Source organism: Scyliorhinus torazame, chromosome 1 (assembly GCF_047496885.1).
Source record: "Scyliorhinus torazame isolate Kashiwa2021f chromosome 1, sScyTor2.1, whole genome shotgun sequence".
In the NCBI taxonomy this organism is placed as follows: Eukaryota; Metazoa; Chordata; class Chondrichthyes; order Carcharhiniformes; family Scyliorhinidae; genus Scyliorhinus; species Scyliorhinus torazame.
Genome location: NC_092707.1, coordinates 27,021,886 through 27,030,703, shown reverse-complemented (window position 1 = coordinate 27,030,703; position 8,818 = coordinate 27,021,886). Strand labels below are relative to the sequence as shown.

The window sequence follows — 8,818 nt, the reverse complement described above, 5'->3', positions numbered from 1 at the left end:
CCACCTAGGCACCCGCCTCCAAAATGTCTTCAAGTGGAAAAGTACTCACGCCGGTTGCAGAGCAGTAATAATAATAATAATAATAATTGCTTATTGTCACAAGTAGGCTTCAATGAAGTTACTGTGAAACGCCCCTAGTTGCCACATTCCGGCGCCTGTTCGGGGAGGCTGGTACGGGAATTGAACCCGCGCTGCTGGCCTTGTTCTGCATTACAAGCCAGCTGTTTAGCCCACTGTGCTAATCCAGCCTGATGTGATATAACAATACGATGTAGGAGCAGGAGCGGGTGAAATGGCCCCTCCAGCCAGCTCCGCTAATCAATAAGATGGTGGCTGATCTTCGACCTCAATTCCACTTTCCCGCCTGATCCCCGTATCCTTTCATTCCCTCAGTGCCAAAGGTCCAGTGATCCCCGGTCGAATACACACCACATCCACAGCCCTCTGGGGTTGAGAATTCCAAAGATACACAACTCTTTCTGGTGCCCTCAGAAATACGGCTTCACTTTCTGGACTTGCTGCCGGAGGCTGCGGATCAGCTGGAGGCTTCACGTAACATTAAGACCACTGCAACATTTACTCTCAGCATCCGCAGCAGCAGGGCTGAGGCTAAGGCTCCATGAATAATCAAGTTGCACATTCTTGGAATTGCATACAACAGGTCTCCCACACCATTCCTGCTCCACCAATTCTACAGCAAGCCCCCATGGTCAGAAGAGAAGAAGAACAAGATTTAGAAGGTGCACCATCACATGTATCGGAAGATATGGTGACCCAGCCCAAAGGTACATGGGAACAGGAGTAGGCCATTAAGTGAGATCATGGCTGATCTGTGGCCTAATCCCATGCACTTGCCTTGGACCCATATACCTTTAATATCTTTACTCAACAAAAATCTATCCACCTCTGATTTACAATTAACAACTGTTCCAGCTTCAACTGCTGTTCCGAAACCGCATAAATGGATCGCAGTGGTTCGCACCGCTGCCTCACGGCGCCGAGGACCCGGGTTTGATCCCGTCCCCGGGTCACTGTCCGTGTGGAGTTTGCACATTCTCCCCATGTCTGCGTGGGTCTCATCCCCACAACGCAAAGATGTGCAGCGAAGAAATTCTTCCTGACATCTCTCCTGAACGGTCTGGCCCTAAGTTTTAGACCATGCCCCCTAGTTTTAAAATCCCCAACCAGTGGAAATAGTTTATCTTTATCTACCCTGCCGCTCCCTAATATAACACAGTGGGAGCAACACCTGACTCCACACTGATAACAGCAACTAAGAGACCGCTTGTAAATTCAATCCGACAAAATGCTCTCTGTTTCAGAAATGCTAATGTTTAACTTCCAGCTGAAGAGACCGTCATTAAAGCAGGCCAGCTGTACCGGTGCCATGTACCTTTTGGAGAGGGTGGAATAAAAATGAGTCAGCGCCTTTAGATCCCAACAAGGTGCCAGTGAGTTGAAGTGATCTGGAAAGAGGATTATTCTATCTCATCTTTGACAGCTTAAGCTCAGAGAAAATCCAAGGGCGGCCAAGGTCACCAGAGCTGTGGGATTTACACTTTTCCTCCACAGCCTCCTAATCCTTCCATCAATCTGGGGTGGAATTAAACCGCAAAAATCAAAATGCCAAACGCCGACAGAACTAAGCCTGTTTAAGCAGATCTATGCCAACTTTACATCTCATTTAAGCGATTAATATAAACTGTCCCTTTTTCACACCCACTTCTCTGGATTCACTTTTATTTTCAGATAGTGTGCTCTGACCCCAATTCAGGTCGCTTATCTTGGTGCACCGCTCCTGGGAGGGAGGGAGGGGGGCTGACAAACGGCCGCAAGTTCTGAATGAGATGATTAGTGTACCAGCTGGAGATTTTGGTGGGCCATTTGAAGTGCTAAAGCCCACACGGCTGCTGCAGGTTCCCTGGTACTTGTGAATACAGAGCGTTTCCTTCTATTCCCAATCATTGGGCTGTGTGAGTTACTGTCTATTGGGATGAGGGGATGTCAGCTGACAAGATATCGGAGCACTCACTGCACAGAAGGAGGCCAGCTGGCCTGCTGTGCCCATGCTCACTGTTCGGAGGAGCTACCCAATTACTTTCACGCTCCTGCACTTGTCCCATCGCCCTGTCAACCCTTCCTCTTCAAGTACACAATTGCTTTTTGAAAGTTACCACGGAATCTCCTTCTATTACCCATGCCAGACCATGATAGCTCCCTTTGAAACAGGTTGTCTTAACCATACGATCCCTACAGTGCAGAAGGAGGCCATTCGTCCTATCGCGTCTGCACCCATCCTCTGAAAGAACACCCTACCCAGGCCCGCAGCCCTGCCCTATCCCCGTAACCCCACCTAACCTGGACACTAAAGGGGCAATTTTATCATGGCCAATCCGCCTAACCTGCACATCTTTGGACTGTTGAAGGAAACCGGAGCACCCGGAGGGAACCAATGCAGACACGGGAGAAAGTGCAAACTCCACACAGACAGTCACCTGAGGCCAGAATTAAACCCGGGTCCCTGGTGCTGTGAAGCAGCAGTGCTAACCACTCTGCCACCTTTATTTATTCTATCTTTATTTATTCGATCAAAGGCCTCACATAATAAAGGCAGCCAATGTAAGCAAGAAGTGCTCCTAGGTTAGGAATAATACAACTGTATGTCCTACCATTTTGTTAATGGTATGCTAATTGTATTATCAGGATTAAGAATACATGGTGGAGAGCATTCATTGCATGATTAAATACTTTGAGCACATATAAAGAGAGAACCATTTGGTGGCCGGTGGGCACTGCGAGCATTATCCCCAGTATTGATATTTTTGTTTGATTTCTGAAGTTTCCTGGGACTTTTCGATTTTCATTACAGGACATCCCCTGTCATTTTGGTTTCATGTTGATATTTTGTTCTATTGAAAGGAGTACAAACTGAGGCTTTCATTGCTTCTGCTTGTGACTTCCTGCAGGTGAGGATGGGGGAGAGAGGGGGGGGCAGATCGAGGACCTCGTTAGCCTGTGCCTGGGCCTGGTCAAGGTGACCATAAACAAGGCCGGGTGGTGAGTGGTTGTGGGAGGATCGTTCAACCCAACTGTCTGTCTCTCATTTGTGGCTACATCCAAACCCTGGGCATCCTGGGAATGGGAGTACATGGTGTCCACTAGTACACTTGACGCCTTCCGCTATCAGTGAGCATTACAGGGGCTGGAGTGCATCTTCGTCCCCCCAAAATATTTTCAATTGAGTTTTGTCCTTCCAATTTACCCCATTTTAATAGGCTGTCAAGTGTTCACTTGATTATTATTTGCCCAAAAGAGTAGAAATAGAGTGTGCTGGAACCCAGGGTTGTTGAGGAAGAAAGCGGACTTCCTGTACTGCTACACTCTGTAAATAAATGGAATATGAAGAAAAAGATTACTGAAAGACTTCCTGATTTACCAGCTGACTTTGGATCGAATTAACACATTTAATCTCCAGGTTGCGCCTGAACCCTTCTTCATTTTGCTCCCCAGTTCGGCCGCGTTGTTTAGGGAATGGGCGGAGTTTCTCTTTGGCTGGGCCGGATGTATGTCTATGCTCGGTTACCTCAGCTGGCCAGCTACACACTACGGAGGAGCGGAGGGAGTATGGATTCATGCTGCCTGACCCAGTCTTAAGGGTTTGCCAAACCCTCTAGGACAGTCCTGAATCCTTCAAAAGTTAGAAGATGAACTTCTTCGGCACTTTTGTGAGTAAATCAGGAAGATACATTGCAAGGGTATTAAAAATGCCTCTCCTCTTCCTGCCCCCTGTCCCTGCACCCCCCCCCCCCTCCCCCAACCATCCAGAGTTGGCAATTCTTACTGCTGGTCTTTGGACTGGTGGTGGGGAGAGGCAAGATGGTAGGGTGGGCGAAGAATTCATCAAAAAATCAAAATGAAAACGAAGAATACAAACCTCCAAGCTTCGGGGATGACTTTGAGTCAGAATCTGTAGCCGGAGTCTCAGATCACGGTCAGCATCTCCACTGGAGCCCTTGAAAGGAAAATGGTAAAAAAAAAAAAAGAGCAGCAGAGCACAGCATGTAGAAGCAGAATGCAGAGGGAACCATTGTGAACAGGAGCTATCTCAGCGCTACAATCCACGCACTGATAGATTCCAACACTGAGACCACATGATAATTCAGCTGGCCATCACCCAGCCTCTCTGTAATTATAAGCAAGATTCATGACCGTACAAATGGTCCAAGGTCACTGGTCAGGCTAACCTACAATGATGGGTCACAAAATGAGCAGCTGGTCCATGTAGCCAGTCCCACACTTTAATAGCCAGGCCAACATGACTAAATACTTCTTCCCTTCTCCAGCTTCGCACCTCTCTTTCTCTCTCCCCCTCCACCCCCAGCGTGATCTTGCAATCTTCTGGGAAAGACAATTATCTTTTATAAACCAACAAGATTACATTTCATCCAGCAACCAACAAACTATTCCCAGCTTTCCTTGGCTGGACCAAAGCGCTTGTAACCCCAGGCGATCAGGAGAGTCATGGGTTTGAGCGTTTCGGTCACCCACCATTTAAGGTTGTATATAGAACATAGAACATACAGTGCAGAAGGAGGCCATTCGGCCTATCAAGTCTGCACCGACCCACTTAAGCCCTCACTTCCACCCTATCCCCATAACCCAATAACCCCTCCTAATCTTTTTTGGTCACTAAGGGCAATTTATCATGGCCAATCCACCTAACCTGCACGTCTTTGGACTGTGGGAGGAAACCGGAGCACCCGGAGGAAACCCACACAGACACGGGGAGAATGTGCAGACTCCGCACAGACAGTGACCCAGCGGGGAATCGAACCTGGGACCCTGGTGCCGTGAAGCCACAGTACTAATCACTTGTGCTACCGTGCTGCTAATCACTTGTGCCGTACCTCTGCTCACTGTCGCCAACGGGGCGGTGGGGCTCAACCCGAAAGCAGGACCCAAGTTTCTAAAGGAGCCTGACACACCAATGCAAGGCTAGAGGTGGGGGTGGGGGTGGGGGTGGGGTGGGGGTGGTGGTTGCAGCTTTCCCAGAGGCATGGCCTTCTGATAAAAAGTCAAAATGAGGAATGTCTGTGTCAGGTGGATGTTTACATTAAGAAAAAGCTAATAGCAAGACAATGGGTTGGGGGGGGGGGGGGGGGGGGAGAGGGGGTTGTTCTGAAAGGGAGAAGTTCAAAAGGGGTTGATTGCCTTGTTCTGAACCTTCTGTAATAATATACAGCAGGGTACCACTAGACAGGTGATAACATTGCTTTTCTCTTTTCCTATTTTGACTCTCTTAATAGAAGAACTGTCAGTGTGGCCTCGGCACTAAGGACTGCTCCAGTCAATAGCAACAATACCTGACTGCAAACAACCAACTAAGAGGGTAGCACGGTAGCATTGTGGATAGCACAATTGCTTCACAGCTCCAGGGTCCCAGGTTCGACTCCGGCTTGGGTCACTGTCTGTGCGGAGTCTGCACATCCTCCCCGTGTGTGCGTAGGTTTCCTCCGGGTGCTCCGGTTTCCTCCCACAGTCCAAAGATGTGCAAGTTAGGTGGGTTGGCCATGATAAATTGCCCTTAGTGTCCAAAATTGCCCTTAGTGTTGGGTGGGGTTGCTGGGTTATGGGGGATAGGGTGGAGGTGTTGACCTTGGGTAGGGTGCTCTTTCCAAGAGCCGGTGCAGACTCGATGGGCCGAATGGCCTCCTTCTGCACTGTAAATTCTATGAAATAAGACTTGGTCCCACAGGGCACTTTAAGAGAATTATAGGGCGTGCTGTTTGTCAGATGGTTGGCTTGTTTTCCACACTAAAAGCAAATAAAAAATTCTTGAGTGTGAAAAGAAAAAACGTCACATGAAAGAAAGGCCACCTAGATCACACATCCTGTACCTGATTGAATATTCTAACACGTTCATTTGAGTTACAGCTGTACAGGCTCCACCTTCACAATTTGGCATTATTCCCACAATACCGGTTCAGCAAAGCTTGGGGTTGAGTTACTTCCCGACACCTTCTTGTGCAAGGCGAGAGGTTGATGGAGACAAAACAGTCCGCTTGTTTGGAACCCCTTCCACAAAAATTCACTCACCCCACCACCGACACGCAGTGCCAGCTTGTGCACCATCTACAAGATGCACTGTAGGAACTCACCAAGGCTCCTTAAGCAGCACCTTCCAAACCTATGACTACTGCCTTCTAGCAGGGCAAGGGCAGCAGATATATGAGAACGCCGCCACCTGGGATTTCCCCTCCAAGACACACACCAGCCTGACGTGGAACTATATTGCCTTTGTCAATGGATGCTGAGTGGGGACAATGGAAATGTGAACCCAGTTGAGTGCGGAAATGGAAGATCTCATCCAAGTCACTGATCCATGGATCGGGACAATGGAAAGGAACGGTCAAGAGGAACGGAACAACATTTTGAAGGGAGTTTAAAAGAGAAACTGATCCAGGACGATGTGTTCTCTGGGATAAACGTTTCAAATATCAGGGGGTTGATGAAAGCATGTAACCAGGTAGAAACGTTTCCGATCAAAGCTACTCGGCTAAACTAGCCAGTCAAAGCCACTGAAGCGGCTGGGTAAACACGTTAAAGTACATGTGATGGTCTGAGGGAACAAACTGAGGGATATGATGAGAAGGCAAGGTTGGGAAACACCAAATAGCGTTCCTGTTTCCTGTGACTCTCGACTGTCCCAGTGGGGCCAGGTGGATGACGCTGTGCCATGAGGAAGGCATTTTGTGGCTCATTTTTTAAACAAGGATCCCCTTATATGATGCCTAAAAGTAGGTGAAGCCCTGGGACACTGTCATTAGAGTGGTGGGATCTGCAGTTACTGCAGTAATTAAATCCCAATCTCAGTCATCCAAAACAGTGGCCTATTCACCTTCCTCTCTATTTAAGTTGACAGTTTTATCCTCTATTTTGGCCCCCACACCTCTCCATTCCTTATTTTGGATTGTACTCTTTGTTCCCACTCACCCCCCCCCCCCCTCACCTCTATTTGCACAGTTTTCCCCTCCAGTTGGCAGGATTGACACTGGTAGCTTTGGCCAGTGTTGGAGTTAAGTGATTGGCCCGTGCGACTGATTAACTGGCAGCAGCGGGTAAGCTCAAAATGCCAAAGTAAGCTGGAATTTCAATTCCTGGCCCTCTGCTCTGAGTCTCTGTTGGTCTGCTGATCCAGCTACTGGCAACAAAAAAAAATGCAACGAGGTTTAATTTGAAAATTCTTTCCTTCAGCTGCTTTCTCCCACGCAGTGACATTCCCCCAATTACAGTCGCTCACCTTCATGTATCTTGATTACATCTGTCACCACCTGCTGCACAACTCCCAGCGGCATATTCCTCAATCATGTACGGGGCAGGACACCAGTTACTGAAAGACAAAGTGGACACAGTAAAGCATTTTCTATTCTCTTCCAGCCCCATTCTACAGCTGTTCTTCCTCCTGCGTCCCCCACCCCACCTGCGGCTCAGGGGTGGGGGTCAGTCCAATGCGGTATTGTGGGAATACCACGCTGTCCGAGGTTCATCCTTTCAGATAAGCCATTAAACGGAGCTTGCTCGCACAGCTGAATGGAACAGAAACCACAGCACTATACAATAGAACAACAGGGGTGTTCTCCCTGGTTCCTGGCTACTCTTCGCCCCTGAAATCACTCAAACAGATTAACCGGTCATGCCAACGTTGCCGTTTAAGAGAATGTGCTGTTTACAAATTGGCGGCAAGCGCACCTACACTTGTAGGATGCTTCATTGGCTGTAGGGCTTTTTGGGACGTCCCGAGGTCACGAGATAGTCTACATACATTGCACCTCTTTCTTTAATGGGCCATAACCACCTCTGGATGAAGTGAAAAATCTGTGAGAAGTGAGCCCCCAAAATGTCTTTCTAATCTCAGTCAAAGAGTGTTTCTTCTTTGGGCAGCACGGTGGCACAGTGGTTAGCATTGCTGTCTCACAGCGCCAAGGTCCCAGGTTCGATCCCAGCCCTGGGTCACTGTCCGTGTGGAGTTTGCACATTCTCCTCGTGTTTGCGTGGGTTTCGCCCCCACAACCCAAAGATGTGCATGGTAGGTGGATTGACCATGCTAAATTGCCCCTTAATTGGAAAGAATGAATTGGGTACACTAAATTTTTTTTTTTTTAAAAGAGTGTTTCTTCTCTTCGACCCCACTCCTGAGATAGATCCCCTGCACTGCCAGTCGCATGCAATTGTGAAGGTGGAAAAGTGGGCAAACTCATTGTGGACTGGTAGCGTCAGTCCCCCCTGCTCACATCCCACCCCATAAACTGGCTGGGGGAAGGACGGCGTGCGTTCAAAAACTGGTCGCCATCAACACAGCATATTCGCTCCCACCCCAGCCAATTCAATACATTGTGTGGAAAAGCAGAGCTTTTCAGCATTGCATGCTTTAAGTGTTTAGCGATTCCCAAAAGATGGACAAACCCAATTATAGACGTTAAGCCATTCCCTGTACAAGACATATCATACAACCCTGTATTATAGCAGTTATACTTTTCTATTGCTGGCTTACTCAACCATGTGGCAATGTACATCAGGATTGAACTCTATGTATTACCATGCTACGCACACAACCTCCATCTTGCACGTGCACGTGATCGGAATGGAGACACAATGCAACATCCTGTACTCTAATGCATTCATTCCCAAGTCCTCAAACTGTGAAACCCCTGCCCCACATCTCCTTCAGACTTTTCTTTTACAATGAAAAAGGTGTTTAAAACAAGTGGTTATCATAGAATTTACAGTGCAGGAGGCCATTTGGCCCATCGTGTCTACA

The 8,818-nt window shown here is 48.2% G+C and overlaps 1 long non-coding RNA gene across 1 annotated transcript in view; it reads right to left on the bottom strand.

The window, feature by feature from the left end:
• LOC140391982 (uncharacterized) overlaps nucleotides 1-8,818 on the bottom strand; it is a 62,881-nt gene that overhangs the window by 37,538 nt on the left and 16,525 nt on the right. The window contains exons 2-3 of the long non-coding RNA XR_011935226.1: nucleotides 7,010-7,390; nucleotides 3,935-4,012 (exon numbers count right to left, since the gene is read on the bottom strand). This is a non-coding gene — a long non-coding RNA (uncharacterized lncRNA). The remainder of the gene's footprint in view (nucleotides 1-3,934; nucleotides 4,013-7,009; nucleotides 7,391-8,818) is intronic.